The sequence below is a fragment of the Scyliorhinus canicula genome, chromosome 23, assembly GCF_902713615.1.
Source record: "Scyliorhinus canicula chromosome 23, sScyCan1.1, whole genome shotgun sequence".
In the NCBI taxonomy this organism is placed as follows: domain Eukaryota; kingdom Metazoa; phylum Chordata; class Chondrichthyes; order Carcharhiniformes; family Scyliorhinidae; genus Scyliorhinus; species Scyliorhinus canicula.
In genome coordinates this window covers 22,243,432-22,261,815 of record NC_052168.1, presented here as the reverse complement: position 1 = coordinate 22,261,815, position 18,384 = coordinate 22,243,432, and the positions used below count along the sequence as shown (strand labels likewise).

The 18,384-nt window shown below is 50.9% G+C and overlaps 1 protein-coding gene across 2 annotated transcripts in view; it reads left to right on the top strand.

Annotated features, from left to right (window-relative positions):
• The first annotated feature begins 805 nt into the window (after positions 1–805).
• Positions 806–18,384, top strand: part of csdc2a (cold shock domain containing C2, RNA binding a) — a 71,532-nt gene continuing 53,953 nt past the window's right edge. Inside the window, exon 1 of one of the 2 annotated variants that reach the window (XM_038783890.1) lies at positions 806–919. The gene's annotated coding sequence lies outside the window, so the exon portion shown is untranslated. Of the gene's footprint in view, positions 920–1,102; positions 1,183–18,384 lie in introns of those variants that run through there. The other variant, XM_038783889.1, reaches the window with a different exon arrangement.

Genomic DNA, 18,384 nt, shown 5'->3' with positions numbered 1-18,384 from the left:
ACACCCCCATTACCCTCATACCCCCATTACCCTCATACCCCCATTACCCTCACACACCCCCATTACCCTCATTCCCCCATTACCCTCATACCCCCATTACCCTCACACACCCCCATTACCCTCACACCCCCATTACCCTCATACCCCCATTACCCTCACACACCCCCATTACCCTCACACCCCCATTACCCTCATACCCCCATTACCCTCACACACCCCCATTACCCTCATTCCCCCATTACCCTCATACCCCCATTACCCTCACACACCCCCATTACCCTCACACACCCCCATTACCCTCACACACCCCCATTACCCTCACACACCCCCATTACCCTCACACACCCCCATTACCCTCACACACCCCCATTACCCTCATTCCCCCATTACCCTCACACACCCCCATTACCCTCACACACCCCCATTACCCTCACACACCCCCATTACCCTCACACACCCCCATTACCCTCACACACCCTCATACCCCCCCAATTACCCTCATACCACCCCCACCCCCCATTACCCTCCTCCTCTCGGGTCGACGTTTTCCTCTCGAACCTGTTGCGGACTGTTTGTGATTCCCGCCCCCCGGCCCGGGACCCGCTTTACGGGACCGGCTTTACGGCAGGAGGTCGGCGATGTTCTCACTTTACGGCAGGCGGTCGGGCCGCCGCCGTGGCCGCTGGGCTTTTGCCGCAGTTTGCGACAGCCGCGGAGCGGGTGCCCTTAAAGGTGTCGAACACCAGTGAGGGGCGATGATTGTTCCACACCAGCAGCTTGTGCCCCTTAAAGTGTTGCACAGTAGACTTGTGACATCCAACTGCGGCAAAATGGAGACAAGCCGCCGGTTTTAAAAAGCACATTTTAATTTAGGTTGCACAGCTGAAATGAGGTTGATCTCAGTGAAGGTCTGGATGTGGTAATGGAAACTTATAATAGTAATAATAATCACTTATTGTCACGAGTAGGCTCCAATGAAGTTACTGTGAAAAGCCCCTAGTCGCCACATTCCGGCGCCTGTTCGGGGAGGCTGGTACGGGAATTGAACCCTTGGTGGCCTTGTTCTGCATTACAAGCCAGCTGTTTAGCCCACTATGCTAAACCAGCCTTGGTTACGAAGGGACAGGACTGGCAGGTAAATATTCCGAGGATGTAGGTGTTTCAGACGAGACAGCGAGGAAGGTAAGAGTTGCAATTATTTTTTTTTAATAAACATTTTATGGAGGTATTTTTTTGGGCATTGCAACAGCAGCAATATAAACAATGTAGATGAGAATATAAAAATATTCTCCCTCCCCCACAGGTCTCACCATTAATTAACCCACTAATCCACGCTAACCTAGCCCCCCCTCCCCACTCTGCCGACGATTGATTTTTCGCGAAGAAGTCGGTGAACAGTTGCCACCTCCGGGTGAACCCTAACAGGGACCTTCTTGAGGTGAACTTGATTTTCTCCAAACAGAGAAAGCTAGCCATGCCCGATAGCCAGGTCTCCGACTTCGGGGGCTTTGAGTCCCTCCATGATAATAGTATCCGTCTCCGGGCTACCAGGGAAGCAAAGGCCAGAACGTCTGCCTCTTCCTCCTCCTGGATTCCTGGATTTTCCGATACCCCGAAAATCGCCACCTCTGGACTCGATGCCGCCCTTGTTTTGAATACCGTGGACATGACATCCACAAACCCCTGCCAAAATCCCCGAAACTTCGGGCATGTCCAGAACATGTGGACATGATTCGCTGGTCCTCCCGCACATTTTGCACACCTGTCTTCCACCCCAAAGAACCTGCTCATCCGGGCCACTGTCATGTGAGCCCGGTGAACAACCTTAAATTGTATCAGGCTGAGCCTGGCACATGTTGTGGTCGCGTTGACTCAACATGTCCGCCCATTGACCATCCTCTATCTCTCCCCCCAGCTCCTCTTCCCACTTTCGCTTCAGCTCCTCGGTCTGCGTCTCCTCCGCCTCCTTATAAAATGTCCGAGACCCTCCCTTCCCCTACCCACCCTCTGGAAACTACCCTGTCCTGAATCCCCCTTAGCGGTAGGAGCGGGAAGGTTGATACCTGTTTACGAAGGAAATCTCGCACCTGCAGATATCTAAATTTGTTTCCCTTCGCCAACCCAAACTTCTCCTCCAGCGCCCTCACACTCAGAAAGGTCCCCTCTATAAACAAGTCCTCAATCCTCGCTTTCCGCCATATTCGGAACCCCCCATCCATACTTCCCGGGGCAAACCGGTGATTATCACAGATTGGGGCCCAGACCGATGCTCCCATTGCTCCCACATGTCTCCTCCATTGCCCCAAGACTCTCAGGGCCGCCACCACCATGGGGCTGGTGGAGTACCGCACTGGCGGGAACGGCAAAGGCGCAGTTGCCAACGCCCCCAGACGTATGCCCTGGCATGATGCCACCTCCATACGCACCCATGTCAACCCCCAGCACCACCACCAGCCACTTCCTAATCATGGCTATGTTAGCCGCCCGGTAATAATTGCTAAAGTTTGGCAGCGCCAGCCCACCCTCTCTCCAGCTCCGCTCAAGCATTACCCTCCTCACTCGTGGGGTCTTGCCCCCCCCCCCCCCCCCCCCCCACACACACACACACACACACAAAGCCCGCAATACCTTTATTGACCCGCTTAAAAAAGGACCGTGGAATAAAGATGGGAAGACATTGAAATACAAACAGGAATCTCGGGAGGACCGTAATTTTCACCGTTTGGACTCTGCCGGCTAGAGGCAACGGGAGTGGAAATCATCATTCATCTGATCCACCAACCGGGCCAAGTTCAATTTATCTAGCCAGTCCCAATCCCGCACTACTTGAATATCTAGGAGTTGCAATTATTGGTTAGAGGGGACAGCACGGCCGCACAATGGTTAGTACTGCTGCCTCACGGCGCCGAGGTCCCAGGTTCGAATCCCGGCTCTGGGTCACTGTCCGTGTGGAGTTTGCACATTCTCCTCGTGTGTGCGTGGGTTTCGCCCCCGCAACCCAAAAGATGTGCAGGGTAGGTGAATTGGCCACGCTAAATTGCCCCTTAATTGGAAAAAGTGAATTGGGTACTCTAAATATTGGGGCCTCACGGTAGCATGGTGGTTAGCATCAATGCTTCACAGCTCCAGGGTCCCAGGTTCGATTCCCGGCTGGGTCACTGTCTGTGTGGAGTCTGCACGTCCTCCCCGTGTGTGCGTGGGTTTCCTCCGGGTGCTCCAGTTTCCTCCCACAGTCCAAAGATGTGCGGGTTAGGTGGATTGGCCATGCTAAATTGCCCGTAGTGTAAGGTTAATGGGGGGATTGTTGGGTTACGGGTATACGGGTTACGTGGGTTTAAGTAGGGTGATCATTGCTCGGCACAACATCGAGGGCCGAAGGGCCTGTTCTGTGCTGTACTGTTCTATTCTATTCTAAATTTATTTTTAAAAAGTTATTGGTTAGAGAACATATTACAGCTGTACAGAGGGAGGACATCATGGAAGAATCAAGCAACGAGACACTGTGGGTAGAGCTCAGAAACAGGAAGGGGGCAGTCACTATGATGGGGGTGTACTACAGGCCTCCCAACAGCCCACAGGACGTGGAGGAACAGATATATAAGCGGATTCTAGATAGATGTAGAAATAATAGGGTTGTTATAGTGGGAGACTTTAATTTCCCTCATATTGACTTGGAGCTAGGGGTCTGCAAGGTGAGGAATTTGTCAAGTGTGTCCAAGAAGGTTTTTTGGAACAATATGTGGATAGTCCAGCTAGAGAGGGGATTATACAGGACCTAGTACTAGGGAACGAGCCCAGTCAGGTCATCAACGTTGTAGTGGGAGAACATATAGCGAACAGTGACCACAATTCTGTAAGCTTTCAGATACTCATGGAAAAGGACGAGTGTTGTCCAAGGGTTAAGGTGCTAAATTGGGGGACGGCAACCAGATTTAGAACATAGAACACACACAGTGCAGAAAGAGGCCATTCAGCCCATCGAGTCTGCATCGACCCACTTAAGCCCTCACTTCCACCCTATCCCCGTAACCCAATCACACCTCCTAATTTTTTTTTTGTCACTAAGGGCAATTTCTCATGGCCAGTCCACCTAACCTGCACGTCTTTGGACTGTGAGAGGAAACCGGAGCACCCGGACGAAACCCACGCACACACGGGATGACCAGGGAAATTGAGAATCTTGTCAAAAAGAAAAAAGATGCATATGTGAGATGCAGGCAACTAAAAACAGATAAAACACTTGAGGAACATAGAACAGTACAGCACAGAACAGGCCCTTCGGCCCTCAATGTTGTGCCGAGCCATGATCACCCTACTCAAACCCACGTATCCACCCTATACCCGTAACCCAACAACCCCCCCCCCCCCCTTAACCTTACTTTTATTAGGACACTACGGGCAATTTATCATGGCCAATCCACCTAACCCGCACATCTTTGGACTGTGGGAGGAAACCGGAGCACCCGGAGGAAACCCACGCACACAGGGGGAGGACGTGCAGACTCCACACAGACAGTGACCCAGCCGGGAATCGAACCTGGGACCCTGGAGCTGTGAAGCATTTATGCTAACCACCATGCTACCCTGCTGCCCCATGCAAGGAGTACACGGAAAGTAAAGAGCTCGAGCAAGGAGGTAAGAGGGCAAAAAGGGGTCAAGAAATGTCCTTGGCAGACAGGATTAAGGAGAGTCCCAAGGCATTTTATACATTTTATGTTAGGAACAAGAGGGTAGCTAGAGAAAGAGTTGGTCCACTCGAGGACAAAAGAGGGAAATTATGTATAGAACCAGAGGAAGGAGGCAAGGTCCTTTTAATGAGAATTTTGCATCGGTATTCACAAAGGAGAGAGACACCTTGATTGGTGGTGTCTCAGGGATTTGTAAACACTTTAGAACAGGTTGTTATTACGAGGGAGGAAGAGTTAGGCGTGTTAAAAAGCATTAAGGTAGACAAATCTCCAGGGCCAGATGGCATAGAACATAGAAAAATACAGCACAGAACAGGCCCTTCGGCCCACGATGTTGTACCGAATTTTTGTCCTAGATTAAGAACAAATTAATCTACACCCCATCATTCTTCCCAGATTATTATAATAATAGTAAAAATAATCGCTTATAGTCACAAGTAGGCTTCAATGAAGTTACTGTGAAAAGCCCCAGATTACTGAGGGAGGCAAGGGATGAAATCGCTGGGCCTCGGACAGAAACCTTTGTGTCCTCATTGGCCACAGCTGAGAGGGCCTCACGGTAGCATGGTGGTTAGCATCAATGCTTCACAGCTCCAAGGTCCCAGGTTCGATTCCCGGCTGGGTCACTGTCTGTGTGGAGTCTGCACGTCCTCCCCGTGTGTGCGTGGGTTTCCTCCGGGTGCTCCGGTTTCCTCCCACAGTCCAAAGATGTGCGGGTTAGGTGGATTGGCCATGCTAAATTGCCCGTAGTGTAAGGTTAATGGGGGGATTGTTGGGTTACGGGTATACGGGTTACGTGGGTTTAAGTAGGGTGATCATTGCTCGGCACAACATCGAGGGCCGAAGGGCCTGTTCTGTGCTGTACTGTTCTATGTTCTATGAAGGTCTTATTAGCGACAGGCAGCATGGTTTTGTACGAGGGAGGTCATGTCTTACTAATTAGATTGAATTTTTTGAGGAGGTGACAAAAACGATTGATGAGGGAAGGGCTGTGGATGTTGTCTACATGGACTTTAGTAAAGCATTTGATAAGGTCTCTCATGGCAGGCTGGTTCAAAAGATGAGATCACATGGGGTCAGGGGTGAACTAGCTGGATGGATCCAGAACTGGCTTGGCCATAGAAGGCAGAGGGAAGGGTGTTTTTCTGAATGGAGGCCTGTAACTAATGGGTTATGGGCATTCCAGGCCTCAACCACTCTCTGTGTGGGCTTGAGGGCTTAAATGGGTCTATGAGGACTCGATGGCTGAATGGCCTTCTTCTGCACCGTGCAGCACGGTAGCATGATGGTTAGCATAAATGCTTCACAGCTCCAGGGTCCCAGGTTCGATTCCCGGCTGGGTCACTGTCTGTGCGGAGTCTGCACGTCCTCCCCGTGTCTGCATGGGTTTCCTCCGGGTGCTCCGGTTTCCTCCCACAGTCCAAAGATGTGCGGGTTAGGTGGATTGGCCATGCTAAATTGCCCGTAGTGTTCTAAAAAGTAAGGTTAAGGGGGGGTTGTTGGGTTACGGGTATAGGGTGGATACGTGGGGTTGAGTAGGGTGATCATTGCTCGGCACAACATCGAGGGCCGAAGGGCCTGTTCTGTGCTGTACTGTTCTATGTTTTTAGGGCAGCACGGTAGCATGGTGGTTAGCATAAATGCTTCACAGCTCCAGGGTCCCAGGTTCAATTCCCGGCTGGGTCACTGTCTGCGTGGAGTCTGCACGTCCTCCCCGTGTGTGCGTGGGTTTCCTCCGGGTGCTCCGGTTTCCTCCCACAGTCCAAAGATGTGCGGGTTAGGTGGATTGGCCATGTTAAATTGCCCGTAGTGTCCTAAAAAATGTAAGGTTAAGGGGGGGGGGGGTTGTTGGGTTACGGGTATAGGGCGGATACGTGGGTTTGAGTAGGGTGATCATGGCTCGGCACAACATCGAGGGCCGAAGGGCCTGTTCTGTGCTGTACTGTTCTATGTTCTATGTTCTCGTGGTGTTCCGCAGGGATCAGTTCTGGGACCTCTTCTCTTTGTAATATATATAAATAACTTGGAAGAAAATGTAGCGGATCTGATTAGCAAGTTTGCGGATGATACTAAGATTGCAGAAGTTGCGGATAGGGATGAAGATTGTCAGGGAATACAACAGGATATAGATAGGCTGCAAAATTGGGCAGAGAAATGGCAGATGGAATTTAAGGCAGACAAATGCGAGGTGATGCATCTTGGAAGATCCAGTTCAAATGAGGACTATAAAATAAATGGCAGAACCATCAGGAGCACAGAGACACAGAGAGATCTGGGTGTGCAGGTCCACAGATCCTTAAAAGTGGCAGCACAGTTGGAAATGGTGGTAAAGAAAGCATATGGCAGTGTTCTTCAAACCCATTTTTACCAACCCGGCCGACCTTTGGGACCCAACCCGGCCGACCTTTGGGACCCAACCCGGCCGACCTTTGGGACCCAACCCGGCCGACCTTTGGGACCCAACCCGGCCGACCTTTGGGACCCAACCCGGCCGACCTGCGCGACCCACCATTTTCTCTTACCTTGTTTGCTGCTGACAAAAATGGAGGAAATGGTTTTGGGTCCCTTTGGCCCTCGTACTCGCTCCTCCAATGGAACCTGTTGGATGAAGGTGAAGCCGTCCGGTGGAGGAAAGTATGGAGTCTCCATCTGTCCAAAGTTCTGCATTTTTTTCCTGTAAAATTTTATCAAATAAACTCCCCCCGAACTTGTAAAAAAAATAAAATGAATAAAATAAATGAAAAAAATAAAAATTAAATTAATAAAATAAATGAATAAAAACCACTACAGAACTTGGAAAACAAAAAGCTGTAATCGTTTTTTTTTAAAATAGCGGCCGCACTGCGCATGCCGCCGATCATCATCCACGCATGCGCAATGCGGCCGTTATATTTTTAACATGTTCATGGAATGCGCATGCACGGCGATCATCGTGCGCGCATGCGCAATGCGGCCAATTTTTTTTTTGGAACATGTTTGCGGCCCCTTGCAGCCGGCGTTATGAAAAGCCGGCTGCTGCGCGGGGATTTGCGCGATCGGGAGCGCCGCGGACAACGGCTCCGCGACCCTCCCGACACCCGCCCGCGACCCACCCTCGGGTTGCCCCCCCGATTTTGAAGAACACTCATAGGACGGTATATAGAGTATAACAGCACAAAAATTTAGGGCGCGATTCACCGCTCCCCATGCCGGGTGGGAGAGTTGCGGGAGGGCCCCCCGACAAATTTCACGCCCCCTGGCGCCCCCCCGCGATTCCCCCCCGGCTCGGAAGAATCGCGCTCGCCGTTTTTCACGGCGAACGGCGATTCCCCGACCCGGATGGGCCGAGCGGCCTGCCGTTCACGGCCGCTTCACAACGGCGGCAAACGCACCTGGTCGTTGCCGTCGTGAAACGGGAGTGAGAAGCCCGTTTGGGGCTTGTGGGTGGCCTAGCAAGGAAAGAGCACCACGGCCGTGCTCGGGAGGGGACAGGCCCGCGATCGGTGCCCACCGATCATCGGGCCGGCGTCCAAATCGGACGCACTATTTCCCCTCCGCCGCCACGCAAGATCAAGCGGCGGCTGAGGGGAAAGACGGCCACCGCGCATGCACGTGTTCGTGCCGTCAGCGTCTTGACGTCAGTCGCGCATGCGCGGGTTGGGGCCGGCCAACCTGCGCATGCGCGGCTCACGTCATTAGGCGCGCCGGCCGCGTCATTCTTGGCGTGACGCCCCTGTGGCCGAGAGTTACGGAGCGCCGCTCCTAGCCCCGCCGGGAGGGGAGAATAGGGGGCGAGGAGCGGCCTCCGAGGCCGTCGTGAAACTCGGCCGTGTTCACGACGGCCCTCCCGATTTTTCCCGGGAGCGGAGAATTCCGCCCTATGTTACAGTTATATAGAATGTTGGTTAGGCCACATTTGGAACACTGTGTCCAATTCTGGTCACCGCACTACCAGAAGGTTGTGGAGGCTTTGGAGACAGTACAGAAAATGTTTACCAGGATGTTGCCTGGTATGGAGGGTATTAGCTAGGAGGAGAGATTGAATGAACTGGGATTGTTCTCCCGAGAGAGACGGAGGCTGAGGGGCGACCTGATAGAAGTTTATAAAATTATTAGGGGTATAGATAGGGTGGAAATGACAATTACAAGGGGCATAAGTTCAAGGTGAGGGGGGAAAGGTTCAGTGGAGATGTGCGGGGGGAGTTTTTGTTTACACAGAGGGTGGTTGAAGCCTGGAATGCGCTGCCAAGTGAGGTGGTTGAGGCAGCAACGTTAGCAACCTTTAAGACTTATCTGGATAAGGGCAGCACGGTGGCCTAGTGGTTAGCACTGCTGCCTCACGGCACTGAGGTCCCAGGTTCGATCCCGGCTCTGGGTCACTGTCCGTGTGGAGTTTGCACATTCTCCCCGTGCCTGCGTGGGTTTCACCCCCACAACCCAAAGATGTGCAGGGTAGGTGGATTGGCCATGCTAAATTGCCCCTTCATTGGGGAAAAATAATTGGGTACTCTAAATTTATTTTTTAAAAGACATCTGGATAGACACATGAACAGATGGGATAAAGAAAGATACAGGCAGTGGGTCGAGATAGGACAAGTGACCGGTACAGGCTTGGAGGGCCGAAGTGCCTGTTTCTGACCCCATATATTGTTCTTTGTTCTTTGTTGATTGCAGCGATAGAGATCAATCGGTTGGGCTCAGCAGTGGGAATGTCCACTAAGTCTCTGCCCACGTCTGTTCTCTGCACTCGAGTCACAGAAACATGGAATCCCTACAGCGCAGAACGGGGCGTTTGGCCCATCTTGAGCCCTCTGTCCTCCAGACAGCGCAACGCCCTGGCATGATGCACCCACGCGTAAGGATCCCAACTCTACACTTGGCACCCACGATACACGCAGTGTCGGTGTCTGGGCTGCCGGGGCTGTTGTTCTCTCTGTCCCTCCTGGGGTTGCTGTAACTGGGCAGGTGGCAGTTCTCAGGAGTGAGAGAGAGAGAGAGCAGGAAATCAGAAGGGGAAGGTCTGTGTGTGTGTGTGTGTGAAGTGTGTGTGTCACAGTTAAGAAGGGGCGTAAGATTGGATTGGATTGGATTTGTTTATTGTCACGTGTACCGAGGTACAGTGAAAAGTATTTTTCTGCGAGCAGTTCAACAGATCATTAAGTACATGAAAAGAAAAGGGTATAAAAGAAAATACATAATAGGGCAACACAAGGTATACAATAGAACGATACAGCGCAGTACAGGCCCTTCGGCCCTCGATGTTGCACTGACATGGAAAAAGAACTAAAGGCCATCTAACCTACACTATGCCCTTATCATCCATATGCTTATCCAATAAATTTTTAAATGCCCTCAATGTTGGCGAGTTCACTACTGTTGCAGGTAGGGCATTCCTCACCACTCTTTGCGTAAAAAACCCACCTCTGACCTTTGTCCTATATCTATTACCCCTCAATTTAAGGCTATGTCCCCTCGTGCTAGCCACCTCCATCCGCGGGAGAAGGCTCTCGCTGTCCACCCTATCTAACCCTCTGATCATTTTGTATGCCTCTATTAAGTCACCTCTTAACCTTCTTCTCTCTAACGAAAACAACCTCAAGTCCATCAGCCTTTCCTCATAAGATTTTCCCTCCATACCAGGCAACATCCTGGTAAATCTCCTCTGCACCCGTTCCAAAGCTTCCACGTCCTTCCTATAATGAGGCGACCAGAACTGTACGCAATACTCCAAATGCGGCCGTACTAGAGTTTTGTACAACTGCAACATGACCTCATGGCTCCGGAACTCAATCCCTCTACCAATAAAGGCCAACACACCATAGGCCTTCTTCACAACCCTATCAACCTCGGTGGCAACTTTCAGGGATCTATGTACATGGACACCGAGATCCCTCTGCTCATCCACACTACCAAGAATTTTACCATTAGCCAAATATTCCGCATTCCTGTTATTCTTTCCAAAGTGAATCACCTCACACTTCTCCACATTAAACTCCATTTGCCACCTCTCAGCCCAGCTCTGCAGCTTATCTATGTCCCTCTGTAACCTGCAACATCCTTCCGCACTGTCTACAACTCCACCGACTTTAGTGTCGTCTGCAAATTTACTCACCCATCCTTCTGCGCCCTCCTATAGGTCATTTATAAAAATGACAAACAGCAACGGCCCCAGAACAGATCCTTGTGGTACGCCACTCGTAACTGAACTCCATTCTGAACATTTCCCATCAACTACCACTCTCTGTCTTCTTTCAACTAGCCAATTTCTGATCCACATCTCTAAATCACCCTCAATCCCCAGCCTCCGTATTTTTTGCAATAGCCGACCGTGGGGAACCTTATCAAACGCTTTACTGAAATCCATATACACCACATCAACTGCTCTACCCTCGTCTACCTGTTCAGTCACCTTCTCAAAGAACTCGATAAGGTTTGTGAGGCATGACCTACCCTTCACAAAACCATGCTGACTATCCCTAATCATATTATTTCTATCTAGATGATTATAAATCGTATCTTTTATAATCCTCTCCAAGACTTTACCCACCACAGACGTTAGGCTCATACTACATAAGCATTGGCATCGGATGAAGCATACAGGGTGTAGTGTTAATGAGGTCAGTCCATAAGAGGGTCGTTTCAGAGTCTGGTGACAGTGGGGAAGAAGCTGTCTTTGCGTCTGTTCATGCGTGTTCTCAGACTTCTGTATCTCCTGCCCGATGGAAGAAGTTGGAAGACTGAGTAAGCCGGGTGGGAGGGATCTTTGATTATGCTGCCCGCTTTCCACAGGCAGCGGGAGGTGTAGATGGAGTCCATGGATGGGAGGCAGGTTCGTGTGATGGACTGGGCGGTATTCACGACTCTCTGAAGTTCCTTGCGGTCCTGGGCCGACCAGTTGCCATATCAGGCTGTGATGTAGCCAGATAGGATGCTTTCTATAGTGCATCTATAAAAGTTGGTAAAGGTTAATGTGGACATGCCGAATTTCCTTAGTTTCCTGAGGAAGTATAGGCACTGTTGTGCTTTCTTGGTGATAGCGTCGACGTGAGTGGACCAGGACAGATTTTTGGTGATGTGCACCCCTAGGAATTTGAAACTGCTAACCATCTCCACCTCGGCCCCGTTGATGCTGACAGGGGTGTGTACAGTACTTTGCTTCCTGAAGTCAATGACCAGCTCTTTAGTTTTGCTGGCATTGAGGGAGAGATTGTTGTCGCTAGACCACTCCACTAGGTTCTCTATCTCCCTCCTGAATTCGGACTCGTCGTTATTCGAGATCCGGCCACTATTGTTGTATCATCAGCAAACTTGTAGATGGAGTTGGAACCAAGTTTTGCCACGCAGTCTTGTGTGTACAGAGAGTATAGTAGGGGGCCAAGTACTCAGCCTTGCGGGGCACCGGTATTGAGGACTATTGTGGAGGAGGTGTTGGTGTTCATTCTTACTGATTGTGGTCTGGGGTCTCAAAGTCGAGGATCCAGTTGCAGAGGGAGGAGCCAAGTCCTAGGTTTTGGAGCTTTGATATGAGCTTGGCTGGGATTATGGTGTTGAAGGCGGAGCTGTAGTCAATAAATAGGGGTCTGATGTAGAAGCTGCTCCAGGGATGAGTGTAGGGCCAGGGAGATGGCGTCTGCTGTGGGCCGGTTGTATGCTGCCAACCCCGTGTTCTTGGTGCCAAATGCCACGGACTCTGCCTCAGCAGACCCCCTGATGGGGAGTGCCGTCTCCCTGGGCTCTGGGTGCAGGAGGTGGCCAGCCGGTTCGGCCCTGCTCCCACTGGCTATGGGGCATCTTGTCCTGTAAGGGGGAGGGCAGAATATGTGGCACTGTGTTTTGGTAATGTGCCTGTCACAGCTGGGGGGGGCTGTGGAGGCCGCGGGAGGTGGGTGTGAGGCAGACAGCAATGGGTGAGGGGTGTGGTGAAATGTGAGAAGTTGGTGGTCCGGTGCAGAATGAGGCTAATCGGTCCATCGTTTCTGCACTGGCTCTCCCAATGTGCTACCTGACTTCATGCTATTCCCCTGCCTTTTTCCCTGTAACCCTGAACATCAAACCATTCTTGTAAACCATAAATCTGAAGATGTTCGCCTGTGTGAGATGACTGAACCTCTTGTGGCACTGTGTAACAATCGGTGCTATGTCTTTTCGTCCGACGTCATTTCGTCCAACGACACTTCGTCCACGTCTTTTGGTCCTACGTCTTTTTGTCCGATTATTTTTTTCGTCAAAGACTTTTTGTAACTTGACTTTTTGTAACTTGCTTATTAGCACTCCACTCCACTCCCCACATTAACTTTTTGTAAATAGAAATCTTCTCTAATGCACATAGCAAGGTATAATATGCAATAAAGGATTTTTATTACCGGTCTCTTTCCTTTAACGAGCCTCGTTAAAGGATAGATATTATCGTTCTCTTTCTTAATTCGCCCATCCCGAAATGGCAAAGTTCATTGTGTCAATTTACATCAATTTTAAGTAACTTCGGGAATTTTAAGTAATTAGTAAACTTTTAGATTTTTTAACTGCATTTTTAGATTTTTTAACTGCATTTTTCAACTTGCATTTTACTTGCATTTTATCAATTACTTGCATTTTAGCAATTAAATTCACTTGCTGTATTGTACTTGCATTTTAGCAATTAAATGGTTTTATACGGAGTTAATTTGTAATTGGATAATTGGACAAAAAGACGTTGGACCAAAAGACGTGGACGAAGTGACGTCGGACGAAAAGACGCGACACGGTAACAATCCAGGAGAAACCGAGAGAGACGGTTAAACTCCACTCAAAAGTAAAGCCACACTCACAGAGTACTCGTGTTGTATTGGAACGCCCAGTCCGGGCCTGGGACGGTATCTAAAAGGCTCGATAATGAGTCCCAATTAGGCAGGCCCACCCCGTTACTATGGGAACTCGTACTCCACTGCCTCACAGGGGGTCGATAAGTGATTCCCCGTAGTCCTAGGCAGGGTTATCACATTCCTCCTCCCGCCTCCACAAGTCTAGATCCTCCCCCACGACCAAAAGGCCTTCTTTGCCTCTTCACACACGGCCTTGGGTCCACTGTCGGCAGAGCCGGATCTAGGGGCGTGAAGCGGATGGGGGATCGTCGCTTCCTAGCCCAGTGTCGAAGGGCCACTGATGGGGGATGGGGTCTTCCTCGACATTGACTTCCGGCTGGGCGTCAGTCATCTCAGTCTCCGTTTCTGAGCCCAAGCCTTCATCCTCTTGGGGAACGACTCTTGGGCTTGACATGGGGTTGGGTCTCCGCCAGGAGGTGGGTTCCAAGGACGTTGAGGGCAACAGAGGTCTCTCTGCTCCTGAGGTGATCAACATGTTTTTTTGAGGTTCTCTTCCTGGTCTCCACCTTGTACAACACGGGGCAGGTCGTCTCCACTGCAACTCCTGGGATCCAAGGAGATCTGTCTCTGAAATTATGAACATAGATGGTATCTCCCGTCCCGAAGGTCCTATCGGGTCGTTGGGTATCGCATTTTTTTTTTGGGGCCTGTTGTTTTGACTCCACTTTCCCACCTCGGTTGTGAAACAATAGGCGGCCCATCAGCTCGACGCCCACGTTGGAGAATCCTCGCAGGTCTTCCTCCAAGTTTTCCAGATGTTCTTTGTCCGTCGCTCCTGCGATTAACACATCATCCAGGTACACTGCCACCCTAGGCAGCCCTTGAAGGATATTTTCCAATACCCGCTGGAAAATGGCGCACAGCGATGAGACTCCGAAAGGAAGGCGGCTGCATTCATGTGACGCCTTATGGCTGTTGATGGTGACATATTTTCTGGATACCGCATCGAGCTCCAGCTGGAGGTAAGTGTGGCTCATGTCCAGCTTGGTAAGCATGTGGCCTCCAGCCAGCTTTGAGTAAAAATCTTTGATGCGCAGCATGGGGTACCGGTCAAGGCGGGAGACTCTGTTGACAGTCCATTTATAGTCTCCACAAAGGCAGACTGACTTGTCGGGCTTTAGTACTGGAAATACTGGCGCAGCCCATTCCGCAGATTGTACTGGTCATATGATACCAAGGCTCTCCAGCCATCCAGGTTTGGCCTCTACCTTGGTGAGCAAGGCATAGGGACTGGTCGCTCTCTGAAGTAGTACTTAGGCAAGGCCTCTGGGTCTTAGGCAAGGCCTCTGGGTCTTAGGCAAGGCCTCTGGGTCTTAGGCAGGGCCTCCGGGACAGGCAGGGCCTCTGGGTCTTAGGCAGGGCCTCCGGGACTTAGGCGGGGCCTCTGGGTCTTAGGCAGGGCCTCTGGGTCTTAGGCAGGGCCTCCGGGACTTAGGCAGGGCCTCCGGGTCTTAGGCAGGGCCTCTGGGTCTTAGGCAGGGCCTCTGGGTCTTAGGCAGGGCCTCTGGGTCTTAGGCAAGGCCTCCGGGACTTAGGCAGGGCCTCTGGGTCTTAGGCAGGGCCTCTGGGTCTTAGGCAGGGCCTCTGGGTCTTAGGCAGGGCCTCTGGGTCTTAGGCAGGGCCTCTGGGTCTTAGGCAGAGCCTCCGGGTCTATGTAGATTTTTTTCCCTGGCTCCTTTGATTTTGCCGAAGCCTTCCTGCAATGACTTTGTATCGGCCGCCTATTCGTATAATGAAAATTTGCTGCCAGTCCAATCGCAGCCAGTTTCCGCCCAGGAGACTGGGTCCTCATCCTTGTACGACCAATAGGGGGGGCAGGACCGTCTGCCGCCCATGGCTGACCAGGGTCATGGTCGTTCCTCCAACTCATAGAGGCTTCCCCCAGGACGTGGCCAGCCTGACCCTGGTGTCCCGCAGGCAAAGGGGCATGATGCCCTCTCGGAGACGCCTGATGGCCTGTTCCTCTATAATGGAGACAGCAGCTCCTGTGTCCATTTCCTGGGGGTGACTGTTGACCCGGAGTTTAATTTAGATTGGGGCAGTTTTGGGGGTGGGGGTTGCGGTTTACAAGTTGGCCCTGTTGGGGCTGGTGGATTTGGAAGGGCTGGGCCTTTGGCTTCAGCCTGGGAGATACACATACCGCTGATTCTGGCAGCCCTGACTTGGCCATTGCAGGTACGCGCTCTCCTGACTGCCGCCCGAAGTCCTCTGGGGAAATCTTCTCTCCCATTTCTGGGATGACCGTCCACCCATTTCCTGGCGTGCCGTGGCTGAGTGGTAAACAGGTGGTGGGTGGGGCGGGGAGGGGCTTTCTACTGGAGCCTGCTTATTCCATACGGGGGAACGTCCAACACTGAGCATGCTGCAGTCCATCGAACCTTGATGTTCCTGGGCCCCTTTTTTCTTGGCACTTTCCAGGGACAGCGCCAGTTCTGTGCCTCTTTTAAGGCCCAGGGCAGGTTCCGCAACCAGATTTCTCTTTGTCGCAACATTGTTTATCCTGCATACCAGTTGGTCTCGGAGCATCTCCAGCAGGGATGACCCATACTCTGTGCCCAGCTTGCTGAGTCTGGTCAGGAATTCCATTATGGGTTCTCCAGGGATTCTTCCGACCATATTAAGCCTGTAGCTGTTGGAGAATTAACAATGGTGTCGGGTTTGCCATTAATTCTACCGGTTTCTTTTTTTATATAACTTTAGAGTACCCAATTCATTTTTTCCAATTAAGCGGCAATTTAGCATGTCCAATCCACCTACCCTGCACATCTTTGGGATGTGGGGTGAAACCCACGCAAACACGGGGAGAATGTGCAAACTCCGCACGGACAGTGACCCAGAGCCGGGATCGAACCTGGGAGCTGGGCGCCGTGAGGCAGCAATGCCAACCCACTGCGCCACCGAGCTGCCCCAATTCCACCAATTCTTTAAAGGTTTTGGCATACAGGACTGCCGGGTAAGTCAAACTCTTAATGATGCCCAAACATCAGTCAGTCGCCATCTTCTATACCATTTGCGTGGAATAGCGCATTCTTTCGGAGTACAGGGTCCAATCTGCCACAGCCGCATCATACGGACCGGGTTTCCCAAATTCTGGTATTCCTGGGTTCTCCGTGTACATTTCCTAACCGGAGTTGTTGTTGTTTGCCTTTGAAGCGGGGCTGCCCAGAATCCCATTCTTGCTCCTCGTCGCCAGCGTAGTAATCCAGGCGACACAAAGAGGAAAGTTTGAACTGATTTATTCTGAACTCCGAAGTGAAGCCGCACATGGGGAGGCAACGGCGTAGTGGTATTGTCGCAGGATTAGAAATCCAGAGACCCCCCAAGTCATACTCTGGGGACCCGGGTTCAAATCTGGAATTTAAAGTCTAATGCTGACCACAAAATCCATTGTCGACTGTCGTTAAAAACCCGTCTGGTTCACTAATATCCTTTAGGGAGGGAAATCTGCCGTCCTTACCCGGCCTGGCCTACATGTGACTCCAGATCTACAGCAAAGTGGTTGACTCTTAAATGTCCTCGGGGATGGGCAATAAATTCTGGCCCAGGCAGCGATGCCCACATCCCATGAACAAATTTAAAAAAAAAAAAAAACATTGAGCTCAACAAAATATTTTAAATTGTCTGTTAGTGTAACTATTAGCACACTCCTGATTGTTCAGCAAGTGCTGCCCAATGCAGAACCACATGTAACAGTCGAGGTTTTGTTTTGAGTTTTGCCAGCAGGGTCAGGTTGAGGACAGTCTGCTTATTACGAACAACTGACAGAACAATGATCAGTCAGTTACTGGGACCTGAGGCCTACATGACGTTGCTCAAATGTGCGGAAGGCAGATCGTCTTTTTGGCTGAATCACGGCGTCCCCTCTGGAAAATACCACTCGCCATTGTATAGGAGCAGCGTCACGCAGCTTGCTTCACCTGTTGTCCGGGTATCTCAGGCACTTTGCCTTCCCAGGGTCGTTTGAGATAGTCCGAGCCTTTGGTCCATTTGTGAGTGTGGGTGGTACACAGTGTAGCCACCTAAGATGGACACTGGGCTAACAAAATGGAGAAAACAGTTTAGCCAGGACAAGCAGTCTGCAAAAGCTAATTAGCATTCTGCACGTAGAAAAACTAGTTTATGGCCAGGTGGAAGATCTCAACCAAAGGTGTAAATAGCAAAACGCTTTGCATAGTAATGAGGCAATCCAGATCTGGGCACACACAATAGCAACATTTGGGTTTGAATGGATACTTTGAGTGGACGCCCAGACGAAACGGCACCAGAAGTATCCATCACAAAAGACCCTAGAGACCGCCCCACCCATCGAGAAGAGACCCTCAGATTGGGGGATTTGTAAGACATCGATTGGGAATTGATCCAATCGATACATGGCAGGTAAAGACCCGCCCCGAAAAAACACGGACATTGGGGGCCCTATAAAGATAGACCCCGCACATGGTTCTGTCTGTTTTGTGCTCCGGCTTGGACTGCTGTTTTGACTTCGACCCAGATCTGCTGTTGTATCCTGACTCCGACTCCAGCCGTTGATCCTGTCTTCCATCACCAGCCGTTGAGCACCAGCCATCGTTCAGTAAGTCCCAAAACGACGCTCGCTACGTGAACCCGGCATTACTTATACAGTATTCGACTAGTAACGAACAGAAGGTGCAGCCCAGAAAGGAACAAAGGCCTTGTCCCCTGACCTTGCTCGTTCCTACTTAGATAAGTATTTAGTCGTTTAATAGTAGAAATAGGTATTAGTCTTTAGCGTGTGCATGCGTATTTATTATATTTGTATAATAAATATTGATTGTTGGAACTTACTAATCGGTGTATAGTTTTATTACTTTGAACCTGACCTTGAGATACTTGTG